We start from the raw sequence: 25517 nt of genomic DNA, 5'->3' as shown, positions 1-25517 counted from the left end.
ACAGTCAAATTAGTGTATATGAGACATTTTCCCACATAGCACACTACGTCCCTGGGATGTCCCATTTTGATCCCAATCATCCCATTCGGTTCCCGGGATTATCGGGACAATAAGAAGACATCCCATGGACGTCCTGCATGGGACGTCCTGAAGGATTCCCATGTAGGATGTCCACGGGACGTCCCAGATGGGACAGTAGGTTCGAGGGAAAACCAATAGACATCCCTTTGTGGTTTCGTTGAATATCCCGTATTCCAGGATATTAGCGGACATCTGGATCTCCCACGGAAATCCTGTGGATGTCCCGGGAGCCCATTCGGATGTCCCGGGATGTCCCGTCGTCCGTTGCGGGCTCAGTCTCGGACATCCCGTGGACGTACTTGTGCTATGTGGGTTCTTAAATGTATGAGTGAATTATTCAAAAATTCCAATCATTTATGTTATCAAACAGTTTATGAACAAGTACTTTCCTTAATTGAAAGAGGCAACTGTAAATACTGATGATGATAAGTACATTTTGTTGTGAACTTAAGTATTTCCATCATGCTTTTGTACCAAATCTCCTATTGAACGTAATAAAACTAGATAAACTTCATTATTCAGTCATTTCGCATGATTTGAAAGTTGGAGATTTCTCCTTTTTATTTTCTTCCGTTATTTCTGTTGTTTTTTCTCATTTCTTTGTTTAGTATTCATACTAGAATACAGTTAACATTCCTTTGCACTTGTTTTTTGAGATTCACAAGTCACACTGAGTTAAATCACTTTAATACTAACATGCATTTTATAGTAATAAAATTTGTCAATTACCATTAATTTCGAGTTTATTGAAGATTCATGTGTGTACGTCTCGCTCATAGACAATTTTGTTGGCGTCTATTCCATATATCTATCAATGGAATAGATATATGAAAATCCTATAAATTCTTTTTTTTTTTTTTAAGAAAATTACCTTTATCCCATTTTGAGAAATCATTTTCAAAATATCCCGTAATAGAGGATTTTCCCACAGGTTGGCATCACTGTTTCCAAGTCACTCATTCTTTAGAAATTACAAGCATAGTATTATTATCTTCCGAATCCGAACGTCCTACACCGCGAACAGCTTGGAATACGAGCGAAACATTCGAGCAAATCTTGTCTCGGATAACGAACGCTGATTTGAAATCCTGTTTTTTGACTGACTTATATGCTTTATCGTTCAATTTGTTGTCGAAAACGGTAGTGAGCAGTGTTCGTAGCTTTCATTACGAAAATTTCCATCGACTGACACAAAATTTTCCCTTTTCTTATCAAATTTCCCCTAGTTTGTTGAATGTCCAATACCTATGGCAGAAATTATGTGATAAGAGATTAATTTAGCCATATTAAAGTAAGAGCCACCAAACTTGGTTTATTAACTTGCTTTTTGCTTTTTTTTACTTTTCCCTTCCCTTTTTCTTTTTACAAAAAAAAAATGTACACACAAATACAGCCAGCCAACAGTGGGTGCAAATTGAATACACACAAACTTTGCTATTGTATTGGTTGACTTCTGAAGAACAAACAAAAATTTAAACATTTTTATTAGTCACTCAGTCAGAGCGAAAATTTCCCTGGATTTTCACGTTCTATCGAAAATTTCCCGTTTTGCTAAATTTACCTAGGAAATATCCCTCAAACTACGAACACTTGTAGTGAGAGCAGCTTGTGTAATTTTTCGCTACTTATTATGTGCTTTTGGACTTGTTTTGTGTGTGTGCAGGCACACACCAAGAAATTTTTGTTGAGAGGGGCAGAGTCGGCGTGGGTCAATGAAAACTTGACCCACGACCCACTGACCCACGACCCACTGACCCACCACCCACCATGACCCACTACGACCCACCGTGACCTACCACCCATCATGAACCACTATCATCCACTGTGACCTACTCTGACTCACCCAAATCCATCGTCATCAACTCTGAACACGATCCACTCCCTCTTCTATACTGACTAAAGAATTTACACTTGAATAAAACAAGACTGTGAAATTGTTACTAATCGGAGTCTGAATTTCTAGTCAATCGCTCAAGCACCACTCTGTTACAATAACGGTGGATCTGATCTTGACGATATAATATGGTAAAGTGTTTGTCAGTGAGGAAATTGAAACAGTCCGAGTGGGGAAAATTAGTGTGTGCCTAAAATATACTTGTACTAAGAGAGTGTTCTTGCAAGTGTTAATTTCTGAACGCATTCCAAAAGAAACTTCTATTCGCAGGAAAATACCCCTGTACAATATGGAAAAGTTATGGTTTCTCAGTTCACAGTATTTTTCTCACAAAAGACTTGAAAAATCAGTTTTTCATAGTGTATAAAGGTGCTCGAGTACCCTATGTGAAAGTATCTCCATAAAGTATGCTCATAATTGTAATTTGTGTAATCACTGAAACACCACGTTAAATTGAAATTACAAATATGCATAATTGCAATTATTATGAATATTTATTCAAAGTAGTTTACCTAACGCAAAGAAGAAACTTACTAAAAATTAGGTACAAAGTTTAATAACACAAATAAGCCATTAGTAATACAAGTATACATTTTCCGGTGTCTTCCCGTTGTGCCTACTTCCCGTTATGCCTACAGGCCCTCCAGCACTTTGTAGAAAATATTTTTAATGATCTTATCTGTAGGCAGAACGGTAATTCCCGTTGTGCCTACTTCCTGTTCTGCCTACTCTTTCGAGACGGGGAATTCTGTGCAGGGAGGGATCTTTTCTAGGGATTTTTTCTTTAGTAATTCTAATAGATTCTGTAAGAAGAATAACTATTCCTTTAAATTTCATCATATATTTTAAATGTTATCTTACTTGCTCTTCTCAGAAAAAATGACTAGGTACAGTTTTGTTATTAGCAGCGTTATTCACGTCTACTTTAGTAGAGATGTGTTTTTTTAATACTTACAGAGAAATGGAAAATTAATTGATTCAGTTACAAGAAAATAAACTTATTTCGGTCTAATATCAAGTCATTTCACAACAAAATTTTATTCAGTTTTCCAGTAGTTCATCTCCAACATTCTAAGGCTCGCAGTACGTAATAGGTGCTACAGTTCACATCCTCAAAATATATTTGGCCATATATTAAACAAACAATGCAAGAAGATGCATAATTCGGTCTCTTTTCTTTTTCTAAAAAAAAGCCTTTGTCTTCTACATCACAGATCTTTTTCCGGCATCACCTCTATATATGATCAGGTGCTTTGTCCTCTATACATGATTCTGTATTACACGCAATATGTCGTACTTATATTGTAAAAAAAGAAAAAAATGGGACCGCAATGGCTCAGGGGTAGAGCGTTCATAGGGGAGCTAATATATTAGGGGAGCTAAATATTAATATTATATTCTGCAGGTCTTTGGGACAACCGGAAATTTACGGAAGCTTTCAACCACAAAGACAGTTTGGATGGATGGTACTTTTAAAGCAGCTCCCCGTATATATCAGCAGCTGTACACCATACATGGGACATATTTGGGGCAGACTTTTCCGTTTCTATTTTGTTTATTGCCTTCTAAGAAAGAGGAAGACTATCGTAGGATGCTGCTTCTCATTAAAGATGCGGCTTCTGCAAATGGTCTTTCCTTTAATCCTACTACAGTGATTATAGACTTTGAAAGAGCGGTAATCAATGCCGTTACTGGTGTTTTTCCGGATGCAGCCATTCGTGGGTGTTTCTTCCATTACACCCAATGTTTATGGAGGAAAGTTCAGTCATTGGGGTTGTCCACTTTTTATGAAGAAGACAAAGAGGTCAGGAAGTGGATAAGACGTGCTGCTGCACTACCACTTGTGCCAGTGGAGCAAGTGGGTGACATGTTCCTGCATCTCCAGGAAAATGCCCCGGAAGTACAAAACGCAGAGAAGTTTCATGACTATTTAGTCGAAACATGGCTGGACGATGCAGACGCCATTTTCACAAAGTAAGTACGATATAGTAGTTACCTTATTTTCTACGCTATTTCACTATCTGTTTTTCGTTTGATTTTTTTTTTTTTCAAATATATGTGGTTTTCGTTTGGGAAACGAAATCTACGTTAGCAGTGATTAGTATTTCATATATAGGCCTACTCATTCGGTCATTTTAGTCCTTTATGTTTTTCCATTAGTTTCGTTTGTCATTGTTGTATTGCCTATGTGTTCTACAATTGTGAGCTCAGAAGTGTCTGGATATGAAATGGTGCATAGTGTCTTTAATGGAGTGTGGTAAGCGTAATTATTATTCTCATTCCATAAAAAATCATTTCTGAGATCTGCATGCCAATACGAAATTTTAATCTGCTCATAACAGAGATCTGAAATTAACTCTATACTAGTGTAATGATTACAAAACTGAATACTTATAAATTTACCGTGTTACTAACAACAAACAACAGACGTTATCCTTAACGTTATCTACGACAGACGTTAACATGCAACTTCCAATCGTTGTTGAATGTCTATTGTCAAGCTTTGATTTGTTTTATGTAATTAATGTTTCTCTCTTTTCCAGAGATATATGGAACCAATATGATAATGTTGAGGGAAGAACAAATAATGTTGTAGAGGGCTGGCACTCTAAATTAAACAGAAAACTGACAAGAGAACATCCAAATATTTTTACATTTGTACAGCTGTTGCAGCAAGAACAGAGTGAGAATGAAGCTTATATGCTGATGTTGGAGGTAGGAAAAAAGCCGAAGGAACCAAAGCTGAAATATAAGCGAATTGAACAAAAAATAAAATCATTGAAGGCACGTCTGGAATCACATGTAATAGACTTGGTGGCTTACACAGATGCAGTTGCATACTGTTTGCATTTAGAACAGTGATGGTGAGATGTTTTAAATATATTGGCTATATTAACGATATATGGTATTAACATTGACGATATGTAGTATTTACATTGACAATATAAGTATATGTAACATTGCATGTAGTATAGAATCGTGTTAGAAGACAAATTACCTGTTAAGGTAATGCCAAAGAAGGAGCAGTGATGTAAAAGACAAAGGCTCTTTTTTTTCAAAAGGGCCGCCTTATGCATCCTCTTGCATTGTTTGTTTAATGTATGGCCGAACATGTCTTGAGGATGTGAATTGTGGCACTTTTTAGTACTGCAAGCCTTAGTATGCTGGAGATAAACTACTGGAAAACCGATTAAAATTCGGTTGTGAAATGAATTGATATTAGCCCGAAGTAAGTCTGTTTCGTGTTCGTTTCAGATACAATGTCAAACGGGTTACTGGCAACTGAATCAATCAATTCGAGGAAAGAGATATGATGGAGACAAACACTCTTTTTAAAGGCCGCCTTATGCATCCTCTTGCGTTGTTTGTTTAATAGTTGGCCAGACATGTCTTGGGGATGTGAACTGTGGCATTTTTTAGTACTGGAAGTCTTAGCATGCTGGAGGTAAACTACTGGAAACCCAAATAAAATTTTGTTCTGAAATTGCTTGATATTAGATCTTTTTTTTTTTTTTTTAATGTTTGTTTCACATACAATGTCTAACATTCTTGCAACTGAGTCAACCAATTTTCCATGTATGATGAAACTTGTAGAGGTGGTGGTTGTTTTTACAGAAGCTTTTAGAAATACTAAAGAAATATTCCCTACAAAAATTCCTCCCTGCACATAATTCCCCGTCTCGAAAGAGTAGGCACAACGGGAATTACCGTTCTGCCTAGAGATAAGATAATTAAAAATATTTTCTTTAAAGTGCTGGAGGGTCTGTAGGCAGAACGGGAAGTAGGCACAACGGGAATGAACCCATTTTCCATAACTCGTAATTTTCCACCTTAAAACAAATCTGAAATCGGGCTTATTTCTTGTTGGTACCGGTAACTTTTTCGTTATAAATCATCCGCAGCGGAATGATGTCCATCCTTCATCCAAGAAATAACTAGCTCGTCTACTTTGAGCTTGTCTAGCGGTAGGCCATTAACATTGATGAACAACAAGTTAGACAATGTTTGAGCACTTAGTCTATTTCTAATATCAGTCATCTGTAAATTCATAAGGGGAAATCCCCGTTCGCACTCTGTCGTGGAAATTGATAATACTTCTACCCGATTTCTGCAACTCCTCATCGACAATCTGCTTGTTAGACTTAAGTCTGATAACGATTTTTCTTGGTCAGTTTTGAAATACTCAGCAAGAAGTATCATCTCTCTCTCACCATGCAACATCTTTTCCATATTGACCGTGTCAGTTGGCAATGTCGACTAATGGAGAACAGAAACTTCATCTACCACGCCTTCAATACAGAATCTTGTGAATAAATTATCAATTAAAGCCTGATAAACTGATGATGTCTGATTTGTTTATAAATTTAATTTTTGTAATTACACATGAAAGTTTGATGCCATTAGCAAGTTCCCTCCCCCGTCTAGAAAGCGAAAGGGAACGAGGTTCCTGGAAAGAGGTGAATGGGAATTTCCCTCCTTCTTCCCCTTCAATTACCACACTGATGTTTGCCATGTGCCAAATTATGATGAATTTCAAATAAATTATCATAGTACAATTATTTCCTTGTTCAATTATCAATACTTTTCAGTGGAAAAAAGGATGAAATTTGAAAGTTCCAAATCAAGGTAAGTAGACCAACGTAAAGGGAAAAAGGTGTAAAATTTTCCATATAATTATGCGTACACAGAGAAAAATCCGTTCTCCGGACAGCGGTATGTTGTACAAATATACGGTATCCTCTTGATTACTATAGAAATCAATACGGAGCATACGTTATCCGTATGCTACATACGCACTGTTCTTAGATGTTACATCATGCCGTTGCAGGATGTCTGACTTCTAACAGTTTTCCGTATATCACATGCATATGCTTATGTTACCTTCGTCAGCTATATGTTATATACGTCCATTTGTATGTGAGATCCTGACCGCCTACATTGTTTCATATAGAAAGTACGTATAGATGGAACACTTATACAAAAAGTATTATAAAACATGCGTTTTCAGTTATACGTCTGCTGTACGTTAAGTCCAAAAACTACAGGAATTACGCATGTAACCTATCTTTTTAAGTACGCCACCTACATTTTTTTTCTCAGTGTACAATCCAAACTTAAAATTTCCGTGTAATTAAGCTTACAGTACAAATTTTATGCGTATTTTCTCACAACTTTACGGTTTGATTGCCCTGTACTGTAAGCGCTCCATATAATAAACATAAGCTTCAGCAATTATTATAGTAGAAAGCAATGGGTATATGAAGCCAAGTACTGTATTTTTTGTTTCTGATTTTTTTCTTAAATAACATCGATCGTTTTCGATCATTTTTACAAACCAACTCACTACCAATTTTCCATATATAGAAAGTACCTCCCCTCCCCCGCCATATAGGAGAATTTAAAAAATGCTAGGACACATTGGGCCTTATGCAGAGTCGTTTTGAAGCGCGATTAGTGTCATACTAAAGAGTTCGACTAACATAAGTCTCCTGCAGTAGTCAGTAGTTTAGTATGACGCTAATCACACATCGAAACGACTCTGCATAAGGCGGATTCTGTTTATTTTCAATAAAGAGTTAATACATTGAATTTCAGCTTCGTAAGTTTAACGGCGTGCGATATACTATTTTTTCCGCAAAAATTCGGATCCTACTACCTCCTTAGGATATTATGCACTATAATGAAAGCAAGATAATTTCCCAGTTTGGATACCAAAAGTAATTTCATTTGACTTTGCAATTTGACCGTGATGATCAGGCACACATGGTTACATTCAATTTTTTATATAATAATTTATATATTACAGTGATTCAAAAATGTATTTTTTCCAGTAGTTAGCTCCTCTAAAAACTCTCAGGTCTCGAAAGCCAAGTAGCAGTATAAGTCCTATTGCTATTATTAGAATTACGAATATCAATATCCAAAAGAGCCTGAAGTTCTTTTTTCACTTGGTTAGATATACTCACTTCAGGTAAGTAGACAGAAACAAATTGAAAAGGAAGGGAAATGAAGGTCTTGAAAGTAAAACGAATACAAATTTACCAGTCTTCAGAAGATACTGTCTACAATGCAATGAGCAGAGTGGGTCGGTAGATCAGCCTGAGTCGGTGGGTCGCAGTGGGTCATGGTGGGTGGTAAGTCGCAGTGGGTCACGGTGGGTGGTAAGTCACAGTGAGTCACAGTGGGTGGTGGATCGCAGTGGGTCACGGTGGATGGTGGATCACAGTGGGTCACATGCTGTTGACCCACGACCCACTGACCCACTCAGAAAACTTGACCCACTTGACCCACTGACCCACTCCATGTCTGGAGAGGGGTTCAAAGTTTGGGAGAAGAGTCCAATAATATAAGGTTTATATCGAACGAGTGTTATTCTAGAGTCGAAAAAACGATAAGTAGTTTTAGGTACTGTCAACTTATAATTACCAAAAAAAAAAAGATAAAAGTAGATTATCAGGAAAGAAATGGTTCAGATGATGATAAAGGTCAAATTTTTAGTTTGCATCAACAATTTTTCTGCTAAACAAGTATAATTTTATTAAGAAAGTGTTCAAATTTACGCTGCGTTACGAAGTTTAAGGGAGATCTGGATCTAGTGGACCCCTCCGCGTGAGATCACCCCTGTGTATGTATATGTTTTAAAATAGAATATCAACTTAGCGTATTTGCCATGAGTTCTTAAAAAAAGTTTGTTTTCATTCAACTTTTATTATTAGTTATTAATATTTTATTTTAAAATCCAGTATATTTACTGGTAAAATCATTTTGAAAATTCGAGTTTGTGGAACTCAGAAATGGATTAATCCAAATTTTATTATTTTAAAGAAAAAATGTCTTGGAACTCGAGAGATTTGGAATTCGAACAGGGTTCAGAAGCGGAGTAGGTTCATTTTCAGGGGTATCACTGTATATGCGGATGCGCCTTCGGTTTTATGATGTATTCCGACTTCTCAATTTGGAGAAAGTTCAACCCTACCTGTTGCAGATCATTTTCTTTCGTACTATTATTTAAAAAATACGACTACATATCTCACTCCTACAACTTGCAGTAGTTTTTATGTTTGCTATTATTCCAAGATTCAATTGTGTACCTTAGCAGAACAAAGTAATACTAACAAAACAACGAAAAATAACATAATGATGGTTTCCTTTGTTATGTCTGTTATGGCGTCTGTTTCTTACATTTTCCGCCATGGTTAGCGTAACATACATTTTCCATCATTCCTTCCGGTTTTGCTTCTTTTGTCTTTATCGTCTTCTTTTTGTCTGTATTCGTTTTTTTAACTGTTTAGGAAATACAAGATTGTTATTTTTTTTAGAAACAAGAGGAAGAGGAAAAAACTGAGTACTCATGCATGCAAAACATTTTACATTAAAAAATGCAATGAATGCATCTTTTGTCTTATTATTGTATTTATTTGCGTTTCTAACTTTTCGTTTAGTTTTTTTTTTAAGTTACTAATGTACTGTAGAGATTTGCCTCCTTTATTTAATGATGTTAATAAAGTCTCTTTTGTTTACTATAATTATTAACAGAAACAACAGAACATCAAATAATCAAAGTGAATAAAAGAGTATATTTTTTTAAAAAAAGATAATTACTGAATTCAGTACGGGCTTAAATGAAAAAGATAAATAATTACTATTGTTTCTGATCTTTCTTTGAAATTTTAGTGTTAGTATTAGTATTGAGCTTACATTATAACATATATATATAAACAAAACGTGTTAATTAAAATAATAAACCAGTCTCATTGATTTATTTTATAATTTTTGAGTGACGTTAAAACAAGGAAATATGATGGTTGTGCAAAAATTTAGTTCGAGATATTAACGGATTTATACAATTCATGATTTACGAGGTGTGATCAAAATATATAGTCATTCAGCGGATGACCGACAGTTGGGGAATATCGACACTTCTAAGCTTAAAGAGCTGTTAATTCTACCTGGAAGTGAAGGAGTTGGCTTAATCAGTACTAAGTCAAACTGTGGGGTGTATGGAATGTATATCTGTAAAAGTTTGAAATTGAGTAGAATAATTTGACGAGATAGATCTAAGTTTATGAGGTAAGGTGTAAGAGATATATGAGAAGTGAAGGGTCACAGTAAAATTTGAGAATGTTTTGTTAAGCTCTTGTTTAGAAGCAAAAGTTGTATCGTTCAGTACTCATGATGGACAACATACAGCTGAAAGTTGTGCAATCACAGGTAGTTGGTTCATCAGTGTACAGTGTTTCTAACTTGCAAAAATATAGTTAAGTGCAATATACAAAATTCGGGGTACTTTCGACACTCACATTTGGAACACTTTCGACAGATGCTTTCCCCCCACCCTTTCGTTGTGAGTTTTAATAACTATATATCAAAAATACTACATTAGTATTAACATATAGAAAATAAAATATCTGCATTCTTTCTTCATTGCATGAGATTCTCCTGAATTTTGAACAAAATGTCAGTAGCCATAGAGGCCGTAAAGAATGCAATGCTACTTGCTACTGCTTCAAAAGCTTTTCAAATCCCTCGGCTACAATACGTGACAGGTTATTGGAAGTTAACTGCAAGAAACATTTTGGTGAAGATACAACATTTACTGAAGAAGATGAACACGCACTAGAGAAAAGGTTAATTATATTAGACGGGTATGGGTTCATCCAAGAAAATGAGATGTGGTACTGTAAAGCGAAAGACAATAGTGCCAAACTTTTAACATCTGCCCAGATAAATAGTAAGATAGAAAAATCAAAAGATAGTGACACATAAAAGAATGTACAGACATAAAAACGTTGCAAAACACAGCAACAAAAATCAGAAAACTCAAAAAGAAAATTATTGTCCTATCTGCCGAGGTTAGTTTACGGCAAAAACAATTCCAATGATTTAGTTCAATGTCGACTTTTTTTCTGTTTTTGAGATTAATGAAAGTCCCAAACTTTGGTCTCTTTTTACCGACTAATTTCCTCTTTAGATCGCTCATACCACTTATAAAAAGTCTTCAAAGCTACAGCATTATCGCCATACACAAATTTCAATATTTCATAAGTTTTTTGGCACTTTTTTAAAACTTAAAACACAACTTAATGTTCACTTATTGTTCGAAAATCCATGATGCTCGACAGACATTGTAAAAGCAACCTCACTCTAGCGGCTTTGGACGCTGACTAACAAGTCAAAACATGCTCCAACTTGACTATGCCTATCTCAACGGATAAAGCTATCGGACAAATTATATCAAATGGTTGTAGCGTCAGTAGTTGCTGCTGAAAATAAAATCATTCAATGTATTTTTGATCACTCCTTTTATATATGACACATAAATAATTTTCAATTGCCTGTCTATCTGTCTGTCTGTTCATCCCGATGTAAATAATTCGTCTAAAGAGTCCAGAAACCAAAATTTAGACCTTTATCTTTTTACATTTTAAAGTTTTCTATTTGAAATTTTTCTTACCTCAAAAATAAGGATAGTTTACTGAAACGAAGAGGTTTTTGATTATATTGTTACGTCTGCTAAAAGGAACGAATAACTAATCAGAGTGCATAATTATTAAATAAATCGATATAATGAGAATGTAGAAGGAAACTAGTTAAGTCCGGAAATATCCATAAACGCGATGTTGTTTATTACAAATTAACAAGGCCTGGGATCATATTACGAACCTATCGTACCAGATATGGAAGACCAGTTAAGTAGATAATGATTTTTTTTAAATGTAAGTAGAAATATGATTTTCTCGAAAACAAACAATTGTGATGGATGAACTTGCAAAAGATATCCAATAGTTAGTACCATGGAATATGGTATTTGCAGATGGCATTGTGCTGGTAGGAGTGAGACCAAGGCAGCTGTGCAAGAGAAATTAGATGCGTGGAGAGGAGTATTGGAGAGCAAAGGGCTTAGAATTAGTACAACTAAGACAGAATATTTACATTGTCATTTGAGGAAAATTGTAATCGAAAATACAAGAATACCACTAGACGAAACATAGTCGGTAATGACGAAGAAATTCAAGTACTTGGGATCAATTCTGAAGGAAAAAGCACGAATAGAAGGAAATATAAACAGCAGAATTAACAGCGGTTAGAGGAAGTGGAAAGAAGTGGCAGGAGTGTTGTGTTGTGTAGGGTACGAATACGCCTTAAAAAAAAAATAGTTTACAAACTGTAGTGAGACCTGCCTTATTATACGGAGCGGAATGTTGAACGACGTAAAAAGGAGAGGAACAGAAGTTGAATGTTGCGGAGATTAACATGCTGCGGTGGTTGTGTGGAGTGACGTGGATAGACAAAATTAAGAATGAAGTGATCCGGAGAAGAGTAAAGATGAGACCAGTAGTAGAAAACTGTAAGAAAGTAGACTGAAATGGTTTGGGCACTTAAGAAGGCCTTTTTGCATACGTAGCTCACCGAGTCGGTGCTATAGAAGTGAAGGGGAAACAAGCCCGAGACACTTCAAAGAAGATGTGAAGAAATTGTGTTAAGAACGATATGGTGTAGTGTGGTGTCACAGTGGATATGACACAAGATAGAAACAGGTGGAGGACAGCGAGCGAAAAGACAACCCTGGGAAAGAGGCTTAGAAGAAGAAGAAGAAAAGAATTCCATCGATTTCATTTATATATTCCACATCAATATTTCATTAACAACTCTATACGATGGTTTAAATTATTTCTCTGAGAAAAATTCAGACGGGTCAGTACCTATAGCTTACACTTGTGGCTGAGTTATTTTCATACGAACAGTACGCAAGCCAAAGCGCCATACTGACAAGGGAACATCTAATATTGATAGTAGCAATGCCCAATCAAACAACGCGCAATCGATAGAGGAGTGAAGAAAAGTGAGAAATCCAAAGTTTTACGGGCCGACACTCACAAACACAGAAGATACAGAGGAAAGAAAGATCTAGAATGATGTGAAGATAGCAATGCAAAAAACACACTGACACAGAAAGAATTTCAATATGATTAAAGTAATCAAAATGACATTTACACAACAGTATAGTAAGCAAACATTGTACTCACAAACATGCTCAATAACGTCATATGTAATGCAGTGTTGCCAACTGACCACAAAATGATTTTTTGTTAAATGGCATGAAACGCAAATTATAACATCTAGAAAATCGTAATTATGAGTAGAACCATACCTGTGAAGTCTTGATGTACAGTGTTGCGAACATTTGAAGATAGGGCTATATGAATTCCTATATGAATCTTGGATGTAGAAGAAGAGTACATATAGCACACGATTTGAACTAGTTGAAACCAAAATATGAGACCACAAACAAGAATATAACCACTGAAGTACAAAAATGACGAACGAATCGTGTACTGCATGCACTCTTCTACATCCGAGATTCATATAGGAATTCATATAACCCTACCTTCAAACGTTGGCATTGTACATCACGACTTCTCAAGTATGATTCTACTCATAATTAGATTTGCTAGATGTTATAATTTGTGTTCCGTGCCATTTAACAAAAATTCATTTTGTGGTCAATTGGCAACACTGCATTACATACGATGTTACGAGTATGTCTGTGGGTACAACGTTTGCTTACTATACTGTTATGTAAATGTCATTTTGATTACTTAAATCATTTTGAAGTTATTTATATGTCAGCGTGCCTTTTGCATTGCTATCTTCACATTATTCTAGATTCTTCTTTCCTCTGTATCTTCTATGTTTCTGGTGTCGGCCCGTAGCCCGACTTTGGATTTCTCACTTTTCTTTAGTACTCTATCGATTGCGCATTGTTTGATTGGGCAATGCTACTATCAATATAAGATGTTCCCTTGTGAGTAAAGAATTCAAAATGTTGTGTATTTTATTGTGTACTATATTGTATAGGTATTTGCCTTAAATTTATATTGATCTATAAATAAGACCGCGTTTCCATTTTACATGAATCTTGTAGCTGTTATAAAAAAAACTTGCAACCCGTCCACCCATGCAGCACTGCACTCTAGTGGACAAAAGTGAACCTCCTCATTAAAACGTGTATTTTGGCGCACTTCCCCTCCCTGTCCAAAAGAATCCGTTGTTTCGGAAGCGGCGAAACTGGTTTTTCTTTTATGCCAGCGGGAGGTCGATAGCAGGTAGCAAGCAAGACGATCCAGAAAGTTGCACATGGTTTAACTCCCTGCAAGGTGAAAAAAATGTTGTATGTCCGTTTCAAGATTACATTTACATGGATAAATATTGTAGGGTTGCAAGTTTTTTTTTTTTTTTTTTTTTTTTAAATGACAGCTACAAGATTCATGTAACGTGACAACCACGCTTAAGTGTATGTTGTGCCAATTTGTCTCAAATTACGTTTGAAATATCATGTAAATCTCTCTATATAAAATAAGTTCTGATCGACTGATAGACGTCTAGATCAAACTGCTTAAGCTAGAAACTTTAAATTTGGTGACCAACTGCTTGATGATAAACATCGAAAGATCTGTGCCCCATCGACAATCAAACTAAAAACACTTCCCCTAAAACTCACACTAGAAACGTATTTGCTTAAGATTCCATACAATGACAATTTATTGTGTACTTTTGAGAAGTTCTACATCATGTCTTAAGTTCTGAAGGTTTTTGGATAAGTAAGTGAATGAAACTAATTATGTCATTTTACTTTCTTACAAACACATACGAGAAAATCTATTGAATATTGTTATAAATCACTAGCATCAATTACGCGCTTCACTGGGTTATTTTTTTAAAAAAGGTAATAATATGCTTCGTTAGTCAGTCACTTTTTACTATTACTAAAGCGTTCTCTGATATTGGTCATTTTTGATTGTTTTTTATTTCCCCCTTCTCCTTCTCTCTCATGTTGTGTGGCTGAATTTGTATTTAAACGGCATCGGAAGTGTCACTGTTACTCATAACTACCCCGAAAACTACAGATTCGGCACTAATACCGATCATTTTCGATGACTTTTATTTCCTACCCCACGCTTAATTTGCGAGGCTGAATTCGGGTGTGAACAAAATCAAAAGTGTCACTGTTCAACTGAGCAGCTCTGAAAACTATGAATTCCACGCTAATATTGGTATTGGTCGTTTTCGATCATTTTTAAGTATCTCTCTCTCTTCCCTTTCCCAAGTTGCGGGGCTGAATATCGATTTAAAGAGCATCGAAAGTGTCACTGTTCTTCTCAGTGACCCCATAAGCTATAGATTAGACTAATATCGGTCATTTTCGATTATTTTTAAATATTTTCCCCAACTCTAACTTTCAGCGTCAAAGTTATATGATTTTAATTTTTATGCCAGGTCCGAACCTGATCTATGTTGAAAATTCGAGATCAGTCGGGTCTTTCAAGAGTTATTAAGTTTTGTTAGTTTTTATATATTTCTCCTCCTCCGCTCCCTCTCCCCTACGTTCTACAATCAAAGTAAAATGGTAAAAAGAAAAACTTCCCAGGATTGGACCCTCATCTATGTCGAAAATATGATTGGGATTGGTCGGATGGTTCAAGAGTTATTAACTCAAGAACAGAGTTACTTTTATTTTCATTTATATTGACTTTTGTATATCTCCCCCATCTCCCCTCCCCTACCTTGCTCCGTCAAAGTGAAATGATAAAAACATCCCAGGCCCGAACCTCATATATGTGGAAAGTTTGATCGCGCTTGGTCGGGTTGTTCAAGAGTTATTGTTTTTTTTAAATTTCTATCTCCCCTCGACCCCTACCCTAAGATACACCATCAAAGTGAATAGATAGAAGCACGCCCAGACCCGAAACTTATCAATGTTGAAAATTTGATCGAGATAGGTCGGATGGTTCAAGAAATTAAGTGTCACAAACGTAGTCACTTTCAGTTTTCTAAAATACGTATCTGTAGGTTTCTAATTAATGATTTATGGCTAAGTTCAGTCGAACTAACTATATATGATTGGCAGCCAGAGAATGAGATCTATAAAGTTGAATAGGAATCCGAAACCTGTATGGAACTAGGAAGTTCATATTATTATTATTATTATTATTATTATTATTATTATTATTATTATTATTATTATTATTATTATATTACTATTATTATAGGACGGTAATAATAACAACCTAACCTTTCCAACCGAGCGTCAAGTGCGGATGGCTGTAAGTTGACGACTGTGTTATTTTAATTATTATTTTAGCAATTAGCACCTGCACCATATTAAAAAGCAATGTCATCCACTTTTTATTGTATTAGTTATAACTATTCTTACAACTATTCACCTATCATCATACATTATACCTTAGAAATAGAAATCAACTGTAATTTATCCTGTCCAAATGAATCGTTCAAAGAATCAGTCACTGTTTGATCACAAACTGGAATTTATTTTTTGTGGCTTATCAGTCTTATCATTGTGTCAATCAAAGTCAATACACAGACAATTTTTTTTTTTTTTGGTCGCAAACTGGACCGTTCGCATACAGCACAAAATTGTAACTAGAATATCAATTTCCACTTTGAAACGTTACATCTGTTATTTTCTATACGTTTCTCAGTCATTGGTCAAATTTTCTACGTTAAATTGTTTAACTTGGAACCGTTTCGCAATGATTGAAACCAATGGAACCAAACAAAACGTTTTGGTCTCAATTTCTGTGTTGAGATGTTCAATAAGTAACCGTTCCTCAATTACTGAAATCAATCACCTCGTTGAAATATATCGCGTGTAACCATTTAGTTGCATTTCATGATTGAAACAAAACCTTTTAACCGTTTCAAAGTCATTGTTCTCTAGATTAAAATGTTCAACCGTTTCTCACTACTTGAAATGTACATTTAAAGCATGACCAGTCAATCATTCCTCAATGACTGGAACCAAATGCAGCGTTGTACCCTTTTCTCAATCATTGGTATTGACATATTTAATGTATTATCATTTAACTGTTACTAGATGCAAGATTGTAACCATTTCTCAATCATTGTTCTCAATTTCTAAGTTGAAATATTCATCGTGTAACCATTTTTCACTGATTGATACCAATTACTACGTTGAAATATTTAACGTATACATATTTAACATTAGTGAGGAATCAAATGTAACGTTTCATCCGTTTCACAATCATTGATGTCTACTTCTACGTTAAAATGTTCAATGTGTTACCATTTTTCACTGATGGAAACCAATAACCAATTACTACGTTGAAATATTTAACGTATAACTATTTAACAGTTTCTGAATGACTGGAATCAAATGTAACGTTTCGTCCGTTTCATAATCATTGGTGTCACCTTCTACGTTGAAATCTTCAATGTGTTACTGTTTCTCAATGATAGAAACCAATTAGTACGTTGAAATATTTAACGAATAACCATTTAACTGTTTCTGGATTATAATAATAATAATAATAATAATAACATACTTAAAATGCATTTATATATTTGGACACTGAAGTCTTTATAGTAAATACAACCCTATTTAAGGTCCACTTGAGAAAAAAACAAACTAAATATTCAATGCGTATGCAGTTGTGTTGTATTTTTTTTTTTTTTTTTTTGAATTTACTAATACATTTCCTGTACAGTACATTATGCAACACCCTAACTGATATATATATATTGAAACAAAACATATTCAAAAGAATAGACGGAGAACGAACGTCCTAATGCAATGAATGCATTACTAAGGTTATTTGTTCCGTCATCATATTTTTGTTTAGAAACAAAAACATGTCCGTCGGAAGAATACATAGATAAGAACAGATGAGGTCAGCTGACGGTTCGTCGGGCCCGACAGAAGGGGGGGGGGAGGAAGGATGCAATCTGAGGCATGTCTCTCCCCCCCCCCCTAAAATAATAAAAGAAAAGCTACTTTGAATAATGAAGCTTCAATTCTCTTCTCGTCTGTTTCCGCTGCATGGAGCTTCTCAATGCATTCTCTGTTTTTTTTTTTTTTTTTTGATGGCACAAAGAAAAACAAGAACAAGTGCATGTCATGTCTGTTTGAAAAGGCACGCAAATGACTGCGAACCATGAATGCACAAACTATTATGTGTTCTCTTCTCTATATATGTATACCCACAAGTATACACATCATTATGTTTTCTTTTGATTGTTTTCAGCGTATTATCTTGTTTAATGTCTTCTGCCTTCTTCAGTGACAGACATATTTTCTCGTCCTTGAATTTAACATTAGACGTATTACGGAATTATGTCTGGCAGGCTTTTTTTCTGTGGGAGATGACTCGAACTCATTAAAATTAATATGCTGAACTAATTGTAAAAAGAAAGAAAAGCGTCCCTTGCACGTAGACTATGAACAAAAATGAAATTTTTCAGTTTTACGTCCCACGATTATGCCGGCTTGGCTAAAGGAGACGGTCATGATGAGAAATAAATGAAATGGTTGAATGAAGAAAGTGGGAGGAAACGGGAGAAAACATACACGGTGTTGGTCCCACCACGAAGATCACTTGACGTGAGCTAGGATCGAACTTGGGACCCCACGCACCAGAGGTGAACGCTATTGTCTAGCAAGCAGTGTTTCAATTAGTCCATAAGACACAAGGCGTGGCCGCGGTGGCTCAGTGGTAGAGCGTTCATCTCTGGTGCTTGGGGTCCCTGGTTCGATCGATGCCCCCGCCAAGTGAACTTTGTGGTGGACAAACACCGTGTGCGTGGGTTTTCTTGGGGTTCTCCCGTTTCCTCTCACTTTCTTAATTCCACCATTTCATTCATTATCATCATCACCGTCACCCTAACCGACATAACCGTGGGACGTAAAACTCAAAGATTTCATTTCATCTCAAAACACATAGGCGTCCCTTGGACGTTCTCTAGGATGTTGGGAGAGATTGGTGTAGTGGTCAGCGCGCGTATCTTGGGTGCAGAGGATCGCGGTTTTGATTTCCAGTGGGAGGAAATTGAAAGTATTGCTGTGGTTCAGATTCCGTCTTAAAATTATAGGCCCACGTCTGATATAGTCTCGGAGCTAAAAGGGTCGCTAAACTTAAATAAATCCATTCGATTTTTGGCAGTGAAACTCTTGTGAAAATCCATATTCTCACTTATGTCCCGGAAACGGTACTTTGTGTGGGGTTCGTATCACTGTTGCCAACTCGACAGTGTGAAATATCGCTAGTTTAGTACTCTAAAGTCGCTAGAAGTCGCTAAACGCCTCCTACCAAGTCGCTAAAAAAAGTCGCTATATAATTTTACAAAGAAATTAAAATAATTTAAATATTTTTCATGTACAATGGAAGACTCGATTATTTTTTCTAAAAAAAATGACCATCTTGACAAAACCACTGCACTATGCGCTTTCAATAATACAAAATTAATAAATATAGCATTAAAAGTTTGCAAATACTTAAAATTTTGGATCACTTTTTCCCATTCCTTCTTATAGAGTACGATTATATTTTTTGGAGGGGTTGAGAAATTCATGTTGCTTTCGTATTGGAACAATTCACCGAACTCACTCCACGAAATTTTTGTATAATTTATATTAAGAACAACCGCAGTTAAATTAATATATAAATCACACGCACTACACTGAACCAGAAAAGCGCAACGTTCTCCAACTTCACTATCACTGTACGCACTGTGCAATGCAAGAGGTTACCAGCTATTACGCAACTAGTTAGATACGGGAAATTCCCGGATTTCCGAACCGCAGTGAAGAAGGGCATAATCCTCATAGCAGCGATGAATCCAACGAAGTAAGTCGCTCATAGCAGTAGTGCAGCCGAGTGCGTAAAAGTAATTATTAGTATCACAAACTGCAAAATTTTGGAAACTTTAATATAAATATAGAACAAAATATTTGAATTCCTAAATGCGCTAGATTTGTCGCTAGGCGCTAAATAAAAATTTTTGTCATTAGACACTTTCAAAAGTCGTTAGTTCTAGCGACAAAGTCGCCAAATTGGCAACACTGGTTCGTATGGCCATTTTGGGGCTCTTTACGCGATAATCACAGGAGATCTGGATGACTTTTCGATTTACGAATTTTATCTCCTGACAGGTATACCCCATTGAATTCCAGAAGAAACCTTGCGGGTATCTCCATTATCCTTGAAGTTCCTACTGCAGCCTTGAATATGACTAGAAAAATTAGCAATTCGGGGAAACATAATGGTATGTCACATTTTCTAAATCTCGACTAAACTGAGAAAGAAGATTCAACATTCCCATACAATTTAATACAATAGCACATACTAAGCAACCTTTCCCTGCCATCTGGAGATATATTTCCGAAATTAAACTGTCTACTTACAGTTCCATGGTTCAATCCCAACTATTATTTACTTACTTACTTAATCCAGTCCCAATCTGCTAGTGGAGTGTCGAAGTTCTCCAGAGAGCTTGCCATTTGGTTCTGTCCTGTGCGCGGATCCTTCACTCTTTTCCATGGAATGTATCTGTTGAAATTCTTTTATAGCCCTTTTTCCAAGTTTACCTAGGACGTGGTCGTCCTCTTGGTCCCTTCTTCCCTAACCCTCCTGACCTCGCTTCCCAATTGGTTTGGAAACTTTTCCTTTTTCATCCTGATGATATGCCCTAGCCATCAAAGTTGAGCTTGTTCAATATGCAACTGAACCAATGCTTTCCAGGTTTAACTTCCAATGCTTTCCAGATGATGTTAATTCCTAATTCTATCCTATTTTTTCCATCCAACTCTTCTCAAAAATAGAAAAAAGAATAAAAATAAGCAGTAATAAAAAAAAACAGAAAAACAGAATTTATAAAACAGAAATATTAATATTAAGTTCACTGCTTTTATGAAAAACTGTAAACAAATTTAAGGCAGACCTAAAAACAAGTAGCAGATACAGTATATAAACTCTAAGAATTTTGAGACAGGTATCCAGATTACAATTTCAATTCGTCTTTGGCATTTGGATCCAGTCTCTGTTTCCAGAATGATAGCAAAGAAATGGAAATAACATTGAGCATAAACCACCAAAATATTAACTTGAAGATTCGAAGACAGTCCACAACCTTAGTAAGCAAATTGCCTGAAATTGTAAAGTAAATGACACATTAGAAATATTAACCTTCCAGAGCATTCTTTTTGCCGTTTGGCTACGTTTTATACATCTTTTCATAGCCGCAATAGTACAACTTCAAACGGCTATATGATGCATTTACTATACTCTGCTGTGTTTCTAATTGTAATTTTCCCATTAGATCCCATGTGCTTGAATTTTGGTATCGCATAAACACTAAATGGTAATATAAAAAGAAACAATAATTTAAAATATTCATGCAATGTAGAGTTAATATATCTATTTATGCTCGAAATGATCATGGCTTAACTCCGCATAGGTGTACAGGCTTATTCCTTTCTATTATAAAACTATTTCAATATTCTTTTAATGGGTCTTTTCTTTAGAGTTGAGTAAGTAAAGTAATTTATAATTTTGTAGTCTTGCTTTGCCACCGTCCTAGTGTTTAACATAGTTTAACCTAACACAGTAATTTGTTTGAGGTTTAATTTTATATTTATGTCAAGGTTTCAATGCATGTTTTCATAATTGTTAATAATCACTATTGTAATTTTCCTTATTGAAAACTATACTACAGTAACTTTCCTTGTATGACTATTGCTTTGTAATCTATTCGAATGTTAAGATAATATTGTCACTTGTGATACGTTGGGACACAAATTCACTTACTTAACTTAAAAATAGCCATTTAGTTATCCAAAATTGATATGAATATTCGCACAAATTAGTCTTAATTATATCTATGGCATTTCCATTGTCAGCGAAGAAGAGAAGAAGAAAGTCAGCGAAAATTTTATTGTGGTCAAGGTTGTAAGTTCTACGTATACATATGAGATGTTTCCAAGATGGATGAACAAAAAAAGCAAAAACACTTCATGCAATATTGTATCTCATGGCTCGGTGTTGTAAAAATGTTACACTGAGCCATATTATTCAGAAGCAGAGCTGAAATTTAAATTGCTGTTCGCTCTTTTTTAAAGTTTTTTTTTTAAGTGGCCTAATGAATATTTTTAACCATACTTGGTCTCATTATGATCCACACATGTTCTGTCCATGACAGTCAATTTATCAATGTATTTACACTTAAAATTATTTTAGGGAACTTGAATTCGTGGAACCTGGGAACAAATTAATCAAGTTTGTATTATTTTAAGAGAAAAAGATCGAACTTGGAACTTAAATGTTTTGGAACTTTGACACGGTACTGGAACGGATTAAGTTCATAATCCAAGGTATTAATGCACTTGTAATATATCTAAGAAATGCCAAGTATTAATAAAATGAAATTAAAGATACTGGAATGCAATCTTTGCGTTTAACGTCCCACGATTATGTTCTTTAAGACTAAGGGAGACGGATGATTAAGGTAGGTGAATGATAATGTAAGATTTGGTAGAATGAACATGTGAGAGGAAACGGGAGTGCCCCGAGAAAACCCACGGACATGATTGTTGTCCACCACAAACTTATTTGACTGGAGATCGAACCAAGGATCTAATGCACCCGAGATAAGCACTTTACCACTTTTTTGCTTACTAAATTAATTTATTAACTTGTAACATGATTATGTAAACGTAAACCTCATATTTAAAAATTTCCATCAATCGTACAATCAATCATACCAACACACATAAGTATTATTCTGTCTTGAAAGATTATTTTTATTGCACTGTACAACAAACCTACAGCAGAAACTATAGGCTATACATTTATGGTACATATAAGTCCTCCTATTATGAGCAACTTCAGGACACTTGAGAATACTTTTCTTGCAATGACGCCATTATATGGTCTTTCACTTTGCTGCACTTTCTTCTCACTCCTGTTATTCTAAATTCACTTCTTTCTTGTAAATATTCTTCCGTGCACTGCTTTTTGAAATCTTCATTCGGATACTAATGATTTAGACAAGCTTTTAATGCGTCGTGCACTTCTCAACCATCAACAAGCCCGTGTCCTTACAGCACTTAGTGGAATCTTTAATGGGCGCTACACATTTTTCTTCTTTTCCCGTTTCTCTCATTAACTTGGGAACCATCACTTAAATCTCTACTTTTCGCAAGGATCGGTCATTCAGATCACCTAATCCATGGGATCTACTTTCTAACTTAGCAGATAAAACACCTGATTCCTCGGTCGTTCACTGAAAATTAAGTCTCGTTCACTGAGCCACCGTGTCCCATCGACATCAGAGAGAGAGAGAGAGAGAGAGAGAGAGAGAGAGAGAGAGAGAGAGAGAAAAGGTGTTACTGCACACACACATTATTAAAAAAGGATATTCTACTGTTGCATCCGTAACTCTGCATGTGGAAATACATGAAAGAGAAAATAAAAAAGTATGTTCGACATGTGAAGGTGTTAGGAACAAAGAAAATAAATCAGACCACTAAATAAGTTAGTCACCCTTGCTGTACATAATTAAATCTGACATACAAAATGACAAGATATAAAATGTATTTTGTATTATGAAAGCAACATTATTAAAAGAATTAAAGACAAGGATAGCTGACTGGCTTGCCTTATTAAATATAACCTATAAAAACAAAATAGAGTAAATAAATTTCATTTTTGTTTTTCAAACGTATATATGAAAAAAAAAGTCGTCTTTCCAAAAATAATTTTGGTGACAAAAAAGAAAAAAGAAGAAAAGAAATTGTGAATATTTCCAAGAAAGCGAAAAATGATGGTTCGGAGAAGGCATCGTTATTCCAGCCAGGTATAAAAATAAAGAAATCGATCCATCACTTGTAACGCCATACTCCTCTTCCTTCTAGAAATGTTAGTTTACGTTTTGACATGGTTCTCTTTCCCTCATTCCCAAAAATAAAAATTCTTAAGTTAATGGCACTTATATGTGAGTATTCAAATGAAGGTCGTTGCTCCGTAAAGCGAAAGTGTCATTGATACGAGGAACGAGTGGGGTCGTAATAATATTTTTTTGCTTTATATATATATATATATATATATATATATATATATATATATATATATATATATATATATATACGTACATTTTGAAGAAAGGCATTTATATATGTAGTAAATCATGATGCCAGAAACAAGAGAAAAAGAGTGCAGGCAATATTTGAATGGTGACAAGGGTGCAGGCAAATAAGACCACACATAAAAAACACGAGGGGAGAAAAATCTTTCACGTGGAGTGGAAAAAGAAAAGGGGGTGGTAGGGTTTTTAAAAGCAAGGACTTTAGGGAGACCTTCATGACCTTCGGCCCTGCCACGTGTTTCATCCTTTCTCGAAAAACGCTTTGCATCAGCCTTCCCACTCCCTGAACTTCAATCCCTGTGTTGCTTACGTGCCTTGCTTTGCTGTCTCAAGGAACCACGTGTCTTGATACGACCATTTTAAAGGCCATTTCGTAGAGTAATAGGAAGCCTTTTTTTCTTCTGTAGGGAGGGCAAATTATTAGAACGGCATAAAGACAAACCGATTCGTGTTTACTTCTTGTTGATAAGGGTAGGATGGAAGAAATCGGGGAGAGGTTTCGTTTAACAAAAAACACCAAGGGGTCTATGACCAAACTTGCTGGTAGTATTGAAGTATTGTATTCTTCAATTTATTTTTATTTCATCCCTGAACTTGAGAGAGATAAAAAAAAAAAAAAGAGAGAGAGAGCGAAAAAGTTTTGAACGTTTTAGTGGCTAGAACGAAGTGTTTGTGAAGGGTGAATACTTTAGGACCCTTTAAATAGAAGTTGTGAAAGCGAGAAAGTTTTTTTTAGAAGTCATAAAGTGGCCACGTAAAAAAAAATAATAATACTGTAAAAGAAACAGCGTTGACATGGTGACACGTGTAACGGGCTTCATTCCAACAATTTTTCATCATTGACTGAACCGTGCGTACCATCCTGTTTTGAAGAATTTGATTCTGTACTGATTGAAATAGTTTTAAAATGCTGGTATACTTAAAACAGCTTTGATTTCAGTGTCATGTGTTGCAGTTTACAGTGATTTCTAAGTCTTTCACATATTTAGTGTCATGGGTTGCAGTTTACAGTGATTTCATTAAGGCCTTTGACTATCTAATCATCGTCGTTGTCCCTACTACAAGGTTACTTGTTAAAAATTTAGAAGTGTTCATACACTCTAATCTTACAATCAAACAGGAATTCCTGTTGGGCTTATTTCTGTTTGACAGCTCTGCCGGCAATTCATATTATTCTTTCTATATCATATTTAGGCAAGGCAAAAATTTGTTTCGCCAACGCAAAGGCAAAAATTTCTGAGTTAACTGATTTACTGAACGTTTTCCAGTAACTTATGTACCTAATTATTGCTATATTTTTACTGCGTTTTACTCGTTTCGTTATATTTTACTCGTTTTTTTCAGTAACCGATAGGGACACGAACACACAAACATCGAAGACAGTTAAAATTCCAAAGGCTCTCCCACCGCTAATCGAACCTGTAACCCCGTACACCAAAGGTGCATATGCTAGCCACTAGACCAACGGAAAGGACAAACACTGAGCCACCGTTCCCTTCTAGAGCAGATGAAAGTTACTTGCTTATGAAACTAACTACAGGGTGGCTCAAAAGTAGGTATACAGTCCCGTACTGATCAGCTCACT

At 35.5% G+C, this 25517-nt stretch overlaps 1 long non-coding RNA gene across 2 annotated transcripts in view; it reads left to right on the top strand.

The window, feature by feature from the left end:
• The window catches only part of LOC145675858 (uncharacterized), a 528367-nt gene that overhangs the window by 341138 nt on the left and 161712 nt on the right, over positions 1 to 25517 (top strand). The gene's annotated exons all lie outside the window — the stretch shown is intronic.

Source organism: Thermobia domestica, chromosome 18 (genome assembly GCF_964235325.1).
Source record: "Thermobia domestica chromosome 18, izTheDome1.hap1.1, whole genome shotgun sequence".
In the NCBI taxonomy this organism is placed as follows: Eukaryota; Metazoa; Arthropoda; class Insecta; order Zygentoma; family Lepismatidae; genus Thermobia; species Thermobia domestica.
Note: the sequence above shows the minus strand (reverse complement) of the source record. Positions and strands in the feature narration are given on the sequence as shown.